Source organism: Cherax quadricarinatus, chromosome 31 (genome assembly GCF_038502225.1).
Source record: "Cherax quadricarinatus isolate ZL_2023a chromosome 31, ASM3850222v1, whole genome shotgun sequence".
NCBI lineage: Eukaryota > Metazoa > Arthropoda > Malacostraca > Decapoda > Parastacidae > Cherax > Cherax quadricarinatus.
The window spans coordinates 10,340,018-10,353,550 of NC_091322.1; the positions used below are offsets into that span (position 1 = coordinate 10,340,018).

The following is a 13,533-nucleotide window of genomic DNA, read 5'->3' on the forward strand; positions in this document are numbered from 1 at the left end:
TGTTTGGAAGTCGGTATGTTTTTTTCAGTAGAATTTTGTTATGTCTACGTGTTAAAATGTATTTTGTTTTGAGTGTGTACTGACATTGTCTGGCACCGTTGTTGTTGTTTTTATTTGCTAATTGTCAGCTTGTGTTTTTCTTTTATGGTTTATGTATCTGTGGCTTTTAAATAAAATTAAAAAAAATAAAAAAATTTTTAGTTAATTAACATTTGTAAACTTGAGTTACTGTTCGGCACACAGTGCCATCTGAAAGTGCTAAATGAAAGGCCTGCCATCTACAAGTAGTATTATTCCCGTTTCTTCATTGCGCTACAAAAAACTTTTTTTAGATGATTATGGAACAGGTGGCCTATGAACAATATAAAATACAATTAAATTAAAATTGAATATGCAAGATTAAAGACTTAAATATTTAATTTATTTATTTTGACTCGGATCGGATCGAGGACGACGAGAGCTGTCGTAAGATGGGAAGGAAGAAGGATAAGGAAGGATGGAAATAACTGGAAAAGGATGGGGAGGAGGGGAAGAGGAGGAATCAAGGCAAGTGGTCCAACCACTTTGGGACATGTGGTACAAAAGTACTGGAGACGTAGATAGAGAGGCTTGACTGATGTCATTGCTTGGCTCACTAGGAGAGGATGGCGAAGGCAGCGGTAGGAGCTGGGAGTGTCAGAAGGCAGCAAGCAGGATGAGTTGGTTATGGTCTTAAACCGTTTATCAGTGCGGTATATTGTTTTCGAGAGAGTTGTATCACACTTATGGGAGAGCTGTAGTAGTATTCGTTGGTTTGGAGGTGGTGGAGTATCTGGTTGTAGGTAGGGAATGGTCTTTCTTCGCTTTGGTACAATACAGTGTTGTCTTGGAAATGTTGGATAAGTTCTAGGCGAGTCATGCTTGCAGGGTATAGCCTCGTGGTGTAGAATACGAGTCCTTTGTGTTTAAAGCATGGTGTTCCAGGTGGTCGACGTGAGCTAAGTAGAGAAGGCGGTGGTGGAGTAGAGGAAGGTGGTGTTGCTTCGTTTTCAACTTCAGTAGATTTTGACTAAAGTCTTTAAAATAATTCCACATAACTAATTTTTTTAAAGCAGATTACTGCAGATTACTTCACGTTTATTTTGTGAGTGATGGACTCTCAGCATTTTCAGTGTTAATAGGCAGATTTGTTAGTGGAGTCCTGAAGTAAAATTCGAAGGACGTACTGTAAAGACTTACCTTCCGTCGAGATTGAACACTGCGTTCTCGTCGATGATTAAGGAGTATTTGAAGGTGGTGAGCCCAGGGATGTACCCACAGGATTCTTCACTCACCACAGAGCTAAAGGATTCAGACACGTCCACGTCCTGCACTCTCCTGCAGTAATAATCTATTTTAAGATACGACAGCACGATAGACACACTAAAACTAAATATATCAACGAGTTAATACGCATTAGTGTAGCTATTAGTATCATTCAATAGTATTTGATTAAACATTGCAGATAAAAGCAGTAATATTAGTGTTGTTATTTATAGTGAATCCCAAAGACTACCCCTAGACAAGTCCAATTTATAATTTACATTTCTTCTAGGACGTAGTGGTTTCCACCGACTGAAAGGTCTTGAGTAAATGTCTTTCTGGTATGAACAAAACACTTCTGCCTCATCTGACAGAACCGAGTCATCCTCATTCCGTTCACCAGCCCTGATGTCATTAGGTTACCTGTGTTTTAAGAAGTTTTACTCAGAGTTCAAGCAGACTGGCTTAAATCAACAGTAGACAATCAGAATCATGCAACTGTTTAGGTTGTCAACAATTTGTTAACAGTAGTGACTACCCATTTTTCTTTAGAGGATAAATAGATAAAATGTGCATGAAAATCAGCTTAAAACTGATTATCACACTCAAGCCGATGCACTCACCAAGCATACGCAAGTTTCTCAGCTTCCAGTGACCAGTGACGACCTGACCTGTGACGACCTGACCTTCAATAGTAAAGATGTTAAGCAAATCACTGACAGAGCCACCATTCAGTGTGTCAGTCTGAAGATAAAGGTTACAACAATCAATATGAAATTCCGAATGATTAGAACTTCTGCTCACGACTAATACATTAGTTTACCTGGAGTTTACCTGGAGAGAGTTCCGGGGGTCAACGCCCCCGCGGCCCGGTCTGTGACCAGGCCTCCTGGTGGATCAGAGCCTGATCAACCAGGCAGTTGCTGCTGGCTGCACGCAAACCAACGTACGAGCCACAGCCCGGCTGGTCAGGAACCGACTTTAGGTGCTTATCCAGTGCCAGCTTGAAGACTGCCAGGGGTCTGTTGGTAATCCCCCTCATGTATGCTGGGAGGCAGTTGAACAGTCTCGGGCCCCTGACACTTATTGTATGGTCTCTTAACGTGCTAGTGACACTCCTGCTTTTCATTGGGGGGATGTTGCATCGTCTGCCAAGTCTTTTGCTTTCGTAGTGAGTACTGAACGAATAAGCCTTGTTTGGCACAAGTACAAAAAATAAGGGTGATTGTTGTCTATTGTACACAAGAGTTTATACAGCTACGCGTGTGTATGCAATTTAATACCCAATTTAGATATTTAAATATTTTTTTTATTGGTGTATAGTTAAAATTCAGCCTTAATGACCTTGCAGTAGTAGGCCGTAACCCAAAACTCATTGTTTCAATGCCTGTTATATTATTTTAAAATACTTGTAGTGCTAGCTTAACTTTAATAGAAAAAAATATCTTTGCTTATCTGGAAACCAGGTTACTCTTGCTATTTTCAACACTAAATAACTATTCTTATCGATCCTTACCTTTACTGTGTCCACATACAATGAATTGACATTGAGGAAGTCTAAAGTGAAGACTCCAGACACGATCTGAGTGCTGCTGAAATTCCGGTGCAGAATATGAGCACTCAAGTCCAGCAAGTCTACCTCGTTGACCTGCCAATCAAAAAGTACTTCCATTATAAGATGGAGTTTCTTTACGAGAAGGAATATCCGCAATTAACCTTCAAAAAGTTTACAACATACACCTCCCATCCCATGTTCTGTTCTGTTGCGTCTCTCTTTACAGCTAGGGGTCGACAACCTATGGCTCGTGTCCCTGACCCGGCCCATAACCCGAAATATACCGGCCCGCAGTCCCTGAAGAGATATCAACCCGGGCCAATTTTTAAGGGCTTCAGTCATTTTTAATTCCAGATCAAGCGCCGAGAGTGAAGCCTGGAAAAATTAGCTGTGGCGGGAAGAGACTCAGCGGTGTTACAACCCAGTGCGTGTTTAAAAATTAAAACAACACATTTGTGACATACGTGGCTTCACAGGCTGTTTGCCACTCCATTTGACGTGGACAGACATCGCACCAGAAAATGTTAAAGAGGAACTTGAGATTCAGTGCAGCGATGGATTAAGATCAAAATTTAATGCAACGGGCTTGAATACAAGAAATTTCTTAAAACTGCTATATATACCAACTTGGTAAATCAATCGAAAAGGAAAAAAAGTTAGGTCAATGTTCGGCAGTACTTACATGTGTGAGCAACTTCCCAAAAATGATATACGAGTAAATTAAGACTGACGTCCATTTTAACGACATCTTTCATCTGGCCTCTTCCAGGCTGTCAATATTGAGACTGTCGAGCGTAAAAATACCAAGTGTCACATTAACTGTACATTTTAATGACTTTTATTTGCGCCAGATTAGCTTAAGCAACATTTATTACCTCTGAAATTAGACACACAAATAACCCGCACATAGAAGAGAGGAGCTTACGACGTCGTAAGATCCTCTCTTCTATGTGCGGGTTATTTGTGTATTGTTCTAGTCACGGTATTGTGCCTTTTTATTTATTTAATTTCAGAAATTAGCATTCATGAAACCCTGCCAAAATTATTTTGGGTCAACTTAAATTATTTAGCTTAGCATCCGTGAAATATTTTGTGATTTTCAAGCTACAGTGAAGTTATTGCAACAGCAAGTTTGCATCAAAAAAACTATTTTCCTGTTATAATTAATTTATCGTTGTGAGAAAGGGTAATTCCCAATAGCAACTTCACTCCGCTGGAACGAAATCTTAAAGATGCCGAAGCTATTTCACACAAAAATAGAAATTGATATCCTAATCGTCTGAAGGTCTTAACTGACATATTACCTGATACGCAAAAGCCATCTAAAAGTACATGTCGAATTGTAGCTTTTGCAGGGCAGCAGCACACCCTTGATATACTCTGTTTTAATAACTATTTGAAATAGTACCACAAATCCCTTAGGGATCATACAGCTCCTGGAGAATGGGATGCAGGAAGGCTTGATCCAAAGGTTTGAGCCAAGAGAATGGTAGAGTGCGCCATTTTCATGGCTCAGAGGTTTAAAGTGCCATCAAGGTGCCCAACCTTTAATAAAACAATAGTTACTTACTGTGATGAGGTAGACATTAGCAGCTTCTAGCAGCTGTATTGTTACAGACTCTTAGGATAACGTTCTCGTCTTTCATCCAGAATTCCTTCATGGCCCCATCCGTGATCCCGTAATGTCCCAGGTGCGCAAAGTACGTGCTCACACTTCTAATGAAAGTCACCGTGCCTGTAGGACGGTACCAAGGTTATTGTGGCTCCATTGCTCCTGCCAGACGTAAGTAACCTGCTGCAGGGCACCTGGTTCCTTATTTCACATTATGAACAAGCATAAATAATGTTGATGCTGCTTAAATTACACATGTATGATTAAATAATGCTTGGGGTTGCAGCCTGTTGGCTTTACAGCATTATATTACTTTCTGCAGTACATTTTCCCCCTCCACAAATTCAAATATTTAAGTTCAGGATTCCAAAATTTATCTTGCAAATTTTAAAATTTAGGCTGCATAAACCAATGCACGTTTTTTGGGGACAATTGTTTTACCATGAACTTTTAGTGTGTGTACGGAGATGTGGCCACAGAGGGAATCTAGGTCGACTCCGCTGATCCCCTGCGTGGCTAGGAAGCTGCCGCTGATGTTGACAGAGGCAAGAAAGGTCTTGGAGGCTGTGAAGACTACGTTCGATGCTGTACCGAGGACTGATTCCTCTGAGAGATCCCATCCCTGCACCAACCCTGAGACGCTCACCCACGACGATATCACTTAACCTGAAAAATGAGTACTGTAATTACTTTTAAACATCCAAAATAATTATTAAACATTTTCCATTGCAAAAGGTAATTTGTTAAATTTAAATTAAAACACTACAATGGCGCAAGCCTAGTTAATTTACTAACATGACTGTAGGTTCTACAAATCAAAGCTGCCTAGTTATTTACAACTAACATATGCATTGCTATTACCCATTTCCAGATATTTAAATTAGCTATCAATAGTTTCGATGCTATTATAACACTCCAGATTATATTATCACAACTGCAGGAAAAAATCAAACCAGTGTAAAGTCGCTGATCAGGGCGAACTGTGTGCTAGGTCTCTTACCCAGTTATCACTTGGGTGACCCAGCCTCAAGAGGTATATTACTTTAGTTACTTTAGCTATAGTGTTGAAAATAAATTCTATTAAAAACCAGGTCTCTTGCATTTCAGTCACACCAAAAATCACTGGGAAGTGCACAACCTCAGAGTGCGTAATCACTAAGTTGGAGCCTAGAAAGTGTGCGAGATCTCTCCCTGGATCTTCACGCCTGGCGCTGTGTTGACATTACCGCAGATAAGATAAGATAAGATTTCGTTCGGATTTTTAACCCCGGAGGGTTAGCCACCCAGGATAACCCAAGAAAGTCAGTGCGTCATCGAGGACTGTCTAACTTATTTCCATTGGGGTCCTTAATCTTGTCCCCCAGGATGCGACCCACACCAGTCGACTAACACCCAGGTACCTATTTGCTGCTAGGTGAACAGGACAACAGGTGTAAGGAAACGTGTCGAAATGTTTCCACCCGCCGGGAATCGAACCCGGGCCCTCCGTGTGTGAAGCGGGAGCTTTAGCCACCAGGCCACCGGGCCACCCTACTTAGCAGGACAATTAAGGAAAATCCTGCTCCCACTTTATTACCATAGTAAAACTAGTGTACATTGTTGTCTATGATTAAGACAGCAAGAAACAAACATTCTGCTTTGCTTCATCGAGGAGGTGACAAGGATGCAAGGTACTAGGTCAGCGTTTTTTTTTTTTGTGCTGGGGGCAGTGACGGCATGGAGAGCTGTGGCGTCTGGCCAGACTATCTTTGACTCTACTACGAGTGACACTGACGCCAGGATAACCAACAAAGAACACTGATCTGTGCGTTAGTGTGGACAAAGTGTCTCACAAAACACGATAAACATAGGAGAAGTGTGATCAGCTTCTCTTGTGATACATTGTGAACAATAAAGACAAATCTTGTGGAACATAGTGTACCAGTGTGCGTTTCCTAGACAATGGAAGACGTGGACATCCAAGGACACTTCAGCTTCTATCAAGTCACCGATATCTGTCGAAGGTGTTGAGAACACCATAGCTCACGTTACAAAGAGCAAGGTATGTTACGAATTTCTTGTAGATCGGGGGATTGCGCAATTCTTGAGTCACAAGGAGTTTGTAATCAACCTATAATCGGCAGTAAGGTGTGGACTTTTGAGTCCAAACAAGTAAGTATTTCGTCAGCCATCATCGAATGAAATATGCTGACATAACACCCCCTAGGGGTAATTTATACTTACAAATTGTATCTCTTGACAGCCCACTGTTGTGATGGTTTCGACAGCTTCTAGACCTCGTCTGCAGGGGCGGCTGTGTAGACGATTTGCTGTCATTTATCAGCTAAGTGTTCATTATATATAGTTATAATAAACACAGCAGGTAAGGCCAAAAATTCTCAACAGCGTCTTCAGCAGCCATTTGTTCTTGTAGCGCGTTGCTGGTACACCATCAAATGTGCCTGAGGAGTTTGGAAAATGTTAAATTATTTTGGATTTCCGTTGCCAATATTAAAACTATTCTAAACAGGCTTTTTTTTTTAAATCTGCAAGGGAATGCATAAATAATCCTGCATATGTGCACGAGTAACTATCTAAATATTTTTTACCTTATCCAAAGCTACATAATGTACAAGAGCTTACCGAGGAAGGTGAATATGGTGACTGAGGTGGCACCTCTGAGTAGTAGTTTGCCGGAGATGATGGTAGTCTGATCCAGGTACACCAGATGACGCTGTATCCTAGGACCGGGACAAATATTGGTAAGTTACTTTGTTTATTATAGTGCTCTACACAATCAAGGAATCTTTTATATAATCTGGGGGTGAGTCGAAAACTCTTGATTCCAAACTACCAGGAAATTTACTTAAGCAGGAAGTAATAGTCATTCTTTAAAAACCTCAAGATTTGCATTAAAACTTCAGTCATGTTTTACCTAGATATGTCAAAGACTTCGTTAGAAGATAATGTGCTGAAGCCTCTCGTTGTCAAGTTCCGCAACACCAGCAGCTTTCTTAGCTTCACGGATGCACTTAACACCTGGGCACCGCCTGCTGATTACAGTATCAAAACCTACCGTCATCTTACTAATCAATACTATGAAATGCCATATCGTGCGAGGCTGCCTATCGCAGAACACGCTAATAGCAACGTTACCTATCAATTGAACTAACCAGAGTTCTTTTTGAGCGAGTGGAGAAAGAGTGCTGTGATGTTTACATCATTTACGAAGTCCACCTTGAGACTGCGTACCTTCACTTCGCCTTCCTTCACAACCACCTCATGGAATCTTTTCTTTCCTGGCGGAAGAACAGTTTAGTTATTAATAGACAAGGGCACTAGTGTGGTTTTCTGAATACTCCTAGATACACAATAGTCATTACTGCGTAACTATTTTTATTCTAAATGTCAACAAAAGTTGATAAAAGTCTCAAAAGTTTCGAATGTAAAGATACACATCTTCAACAAGTACTTAAGTTCCCACTACATCCCACGTTGGCGTTAACCACTATCATGAACTTTGCCATATTGGAAGTTGGGAAGCTAAATATAATCAAACAAAGCGCTAAACCCAAAAGGGTCCTACAGCACTGAAAGCTAAATAACCTGCATTTAGGAGAAACCTGATAAGTTTCGGTCAGACTAACCACTAACTGTCACAGAGAAGCTCTTTCGTGTGGCTAGTTAATGGTGCAAGTCGTACTGAAACTGTTACAAGCGGGTTAGTGCATTTTTCCCAATCGTGGTATTGTGCATATTTATTCTCTAAATACTTTTGTCATTTGGGCAAATATTCTGTTAGTGGGTTGGATTTGTAAAGGATCTGTCCAGTATGGGGTAACAGGCCTATTGCAGTGTTTCTCTATGTCAGAGAAATAGCAAGCATCGATTTTAAGCTAAAGGAATCTTATAGGAGTCAGGAATCACGGGAAGAACTAAAAGCCATAAATGAAATCGAAAGAAACCCAAAGTATTTCTTCTCCTATGCCAAATCAAAGTCGAGAACAACGTCCAGTATTGGGCCCCTACTTAAACAAGATGGGTCCTACACAGATGACAGCAAGGAAATGAGTGAGCTACTCAAGTCCCAATATGACTCAGTTTTTAGCAAGCCGCTAACCAGACTGAGAGTCGAAGATCAAAATTATTTTTTTATGAGAAAGCCACAAAATTTGATTAACACAAGCCTATCCGATGTTATCCTGACGCCAAATGACTTGGAACAGGCGATAAATGACATGCCCATGCACACCAGCCACACTACCGCTCTCAAACGTCACACTAAGAACATTATGGTTGTAATATTAGTTGCAGTAATCTTACTTGCCTATAAATTTTAAGACATCAAAAACGTCCTGTAATAAAACCTGCAAGTTTCATAGCTTTCTACCATCAATCTACAAATTCTGTAATTCTGCTATATTTTGTCAGTTTATATACTAGACAATTTTAATATTTATGAACATCTGATAATAGGTTGTATTAAAAGTTACGATAGAATATAAATCAAAGCCACTACTACAACACTGATTAGTAAAGATACGTTAGAAGCTTAGAAGCTGTTGGATGAAAGGTGTATTTCAGTCTTCCGTAGTCTGAAACCTGTTTGAAACTATTTATAAACATTTAGGTTTGTATTCATTTGTGTAGTTATCCTGACTAAGCTACCGTTAGAACTAAATTTTGTTAGTTCAAACTTTCTTTATATGGACGTTAATATTAGAAAAAATGTCATTTGCACAAGTTACTACACGTTCATCCTAGATCAAAATAAATGGACTTTCTACGAATGTTTATCAATGGCTAAACATTTAAGGAAAAGCTTTAGTCAACTATTTACTCTTATTTTTTAAAACCTGTACAAACATTCCTACATATATAATTAAATATTAACCTGTACAAACATTCCTACATATATAATTAAATATTAGCTTTTTAATCACTTGCTAGCATTTTAGCTTAACCACTTAGTCAAAAGTTAATTTCTAAATCTAGAACACATTGGTATTAGAATGTTGAAGTCTTAAGAACAGAAGTTTATGTTGTGGCACGAAAAATAGCTAAACTATTTGCATATACAAAATGTGCAATTACACAGCCTCTGAACTTTCAGAACCTTCCAAGTTATGCCAGCGATGATATGTTAACCTATCCACAAGCACTAAATTATCGTAGAGAGGATTCAAAAAAAATCCCTTTTCGGAGCATACCTAGACATTCTTTCAGAGTTTGATGCTCCTGAAATATATGTATAATATATATAAATTATATTATATATATATATATATATATATATATATATATATATATATATATATATATATATATATATATATATATATATATATATATATATATATATATATATTTCAACAAGTCGGCCGTCTCCCACCGAGGCAGGGTGACCCAAAAAAGAAAGAAAATCCCAAAAAAGAAAATGCTTTCATCATCATTCAACACTTTCACCTCACTCACACATTATCACTGTTTTTGCAGAGGTGCTCAGAATACAACAGTTTAGAAGCATATATGTATAAAGATACACAACATATCCCTCCAAACTGCTAATATCCCAAACCCCTCCTTTAAAGTGCAGGCATTGTACTTCCCATTTCCAGGACTCAAGTCCGACTATATGAAAATAACCGGTTTCCCTGAATCCCTTCACTAAATATTACCCTGCTCACACTCCAACAGATCGTCAGGTCCCAAGTATCATTCGTCTCCATTCACTCCTATCTAACACGCTCACGCACACTTGCTGGAAGTCCAAGCCCCTCGCCCACAAAACCTCCTTTACCCCCTCTCTCCAACCCTTTCGAGGACGACCCCTACCCCGCCTTCCTTCCCCTATAGATTTATATGCTCTCCATGTCATTCTACTTTGATCCATTCTCTCTATATGACCAAACCACCTCAACAACCCCTCTTCTGCCCTCTGACTAATACTTTTATTAACTCCACACCTTTTCCTAATTTCCACACTCCGAATTTTCTGCATAATATTTGCACCACACATTGCCCTTAGACAGGACATCTCCACTGCCTCCAACCGTCTCCTCGCTGCTGCATTTACCACCCAAGCTTCACATCCATATAAGAGTGTTGGTACTACTATACTTTCATACATTCCCTTCTTTGCCTCCATAGATAACGTTTTTTGACTCCACATATACCTCAATGCACCACTCACCTTTTTTCCCTCATCAATTCTATGATTAACCTCATCCTTCATAAATCCATCCGCCGACACGTCAACTCCCAAGTATCTGAAAACATTCACTTCTTCCATACTCCTCCTCCCCAATTTGATATCCAATTTTTCTTTATCTAAATCATTTGATACCCTCATCACCTTACTCTTTTCTATGTTCACTTTCAATTTTCTACCTTTACACACATTCCCAAACTCATCCACTAGCCGTTGCAATTTTTCTTTAGAATCTCCCATAAGCACAGTATCATCAGCAAAAAGTAACTGTGTCACTTCCCATTTTGAATTTGATCCCCCATAATTTAATCCCACTCCTCTCCCGAACACCCTAGCATTTACTTTTTTTACAACCCCATCTATAAATATATTAAAGAACCATGGTGACATTACACATCCCTGTCTAAGACCTACTTTTACCGGGAAGTATTCTCCCTCTCTTCTACACACCCTAACCTGAGCCTCACTATCCTCATAAAAACTCTTTACAGCATTTAATAACTTACCACCTATTCCATATACTTGCAACATCTGCCACATTGCTCCCCTATCCACTCTATCATATGCCTTTTCTAAATCCATAAATGCAATAAAAACTTCCCTACCCTTATCTAAATACTGTTCACATATATGCTTCAATGTAAACACTTGATCTACACATCCCCTACCCACTCTGAAGCCTCCTTGCTCCTCCGCAATCCTACATTCTGTCTTACCTCTAATTCTTTCAATTATAACCCTACCGTACACTTTTCCTGGTATACTCAGTAAACTTATTCCTCTATAATTTTTACAATCTCTTTTGTCCCCCTTCCCTTTATATAAAGGGACTATACATGCTCTCTGCCAATCCCTAGGTACCTTCCCCTCTTTCATACATTTATTAAACAAAAGTACCAACCACTCCAACACTATATCCCCCCCAGCTTTTAACATTTCTGTCATGATCCCATCAGCTCCAGCTGCTTTACCTCCTTTCATTCTACATAATGCCTCACGTACCTCCCCCACACTTACATTCTGCTCTTCGTCACTTCTAAAAGATGGTATACCTCCCTGGCCAGTGCATGAAATTACCGCCTCCCGTTCTTCCTCAACATTTAAAAGTTCCTCAAAATATTCTCCCCATCTACCTCCCTCTCCCCATCTACTAACTCCCCTACTCTGTTCTTAACTGACAAATCCATACTTTCCCTAGGCTTTCTTAACTTGTTTAACTCACTCCAAAATTTTTTCTTATTTTCATTAAAATTTCTTGCCAGTGCCTCTCCCACTCTATCATCTGCTCTCCTTTTGCACTCTCTCACCACTCTCTTCACCTTTCTTTTACTCTCCATATACTCTGGTCTTCTTATAACACTTCTGCTTTGTAAAAACCTCTCATAAGCTAACTTTTTCTCTTTTATCACACCCTTTACTTCATCATTCCACCAATCACTTCTCTTTCCTCCTGCCCCCACCCTCCTATAACCACAAACTTCTGCCCCACATTCTAATACTGCATTTTTAAAACTATTCCAACCCTCTTCAACCCCCCCACTACTCATCTTTGCACTAGCCCACCTTTCTGCCAATAGTCGCTTATATCTCACCCGAACTTCCTCCTCCCTTAGTTTATACACTTTCACCTCTCTCTTACTTGTTGTTGCCACCTTCCGCTTGTCCCATCTACCTCTTACTCTAACTGTAGCTACAAGTAAATAATGGTCCGATATATCAGTTGCCCCTCTATAAACATGTACATCCTGGAGCCTACCCATCAACCTTTTATCCACCAATACATAATAAACATGTACATCCTGGAGCCTACCCATCAACCTTTTATCCACCAATACATAATCTAACAAACTACTTTCATTACGTGCTACATCATACCTTGTATATTTATTTATCCTCTTTTTCATAATATATATATATATATATATATATATATATATATATATATATATATATATATATATATATATATATATATATATATATATATATATATATATATATAGTGAAGAGTTCAGCCTAAAATTTGGCATTAAATAAACTACCCTTAAACAATGCATACAAACTTTTTTCCAGTAATCAGAATGCGTTCCTGGAATACCAATACATACATTGTGTCACTGATTAAAATATTTATCTCTATAAAAAGCTGCGGTTATTACCAGGATCAATGTCAATGTCATAAGTTCCAAGATGGCGGAGACTACAAAGAGCCACACTACGGACACTGCTTCATAATTTTCAGAGCGCTGTGACCAAAACATTTTATTCTGTACAATTTGAGCAATACACAAGGATACACAACTAACACTAGGAAAAATTACGTATCATAAAAATTATCTCAGGTTCAACAATCCAGCGTCAATGGGATGTTCAGAATAATTAATTTCAGTTCTTGAAGGTAGTCCAGCAGTCAATATCTGCATGGAACACCTTGGACGTCCATGTTAAGGTGAAGGAGAAAGTACTCTCCTGAAGGGGGATTTGCGTTCAGAAGGTAGCTAGGGAGAGGGCTCACCTGAAGGCAGCTACTTCGAGGAAGGTGACGTGGGTGAGGAACACTTGGGCACTTGAGGTTGTCAGAGCTGCACTATCTCTTAGAGTCACCAAGTCAATGCTATTTATTGTAGATTGTACCCTCGCCTCCCCCTGAACTTCTACGTCATTCGGCATGTAACAAAGATTATTGCTCAGTTTATTATTAAAACCCGGCAAATGAACAATTTTTATTTCACTTTCTAATAATTTAAATTTTAATAATCTATGGGCAAATTCCGAGTTAAAAGGAGAAAGAAAAATTTAGATTTTTTTCCAGTTTAGGGCTGCTGAAGAATTATTTTTGCGTCTGTGAAAATGGCATCTATATTTAAGAGTCTAGAAGAAAAAAAATAAATGAAC

At 39.2% G+C, this 13,533-nt stretch overlaps 2 long non-coding RNA genes across 2 annotated transcripts; both read right to left on the reverse strand.

Moving 5' to 3' along the window:
* Positions 1-1,218: 1,218 nt before the first annotated feature.
* Positions 1,219-1,955, reverse strand: LOC138853493 (uncharacterized). The gene is made up of 3 exons (XR_011392670.1): positions 1,905-1,955; positions 1,563-1,704; positions 1,219-1,356 (listed from the first exon to the last, which is right to left on the reverse strand). It is a non-coding gene; the product is annotated as an uncharacterized lncRNA (long non-coding RNA).
* A 5,114-nt stretch (positions 1,956-7,069) lies between these two features.
* Positions 7,070-7,729, reverse strand: LOC138853494 (uncharacterized). Its single transcript, XR_011392671.1, has 3 exons — positions 7,601-7,729; positions 7,363-7,477; positions 7,070-7,168 (listed from the first exon to the last, which is right to left on the reverse strand). It is a non-coding gene; the product is annotated as an uncharacterized lncRNA (long non-coding RNA).
* Positions 7,730-13,533: the final 5,804 nt, after the last annotated feature.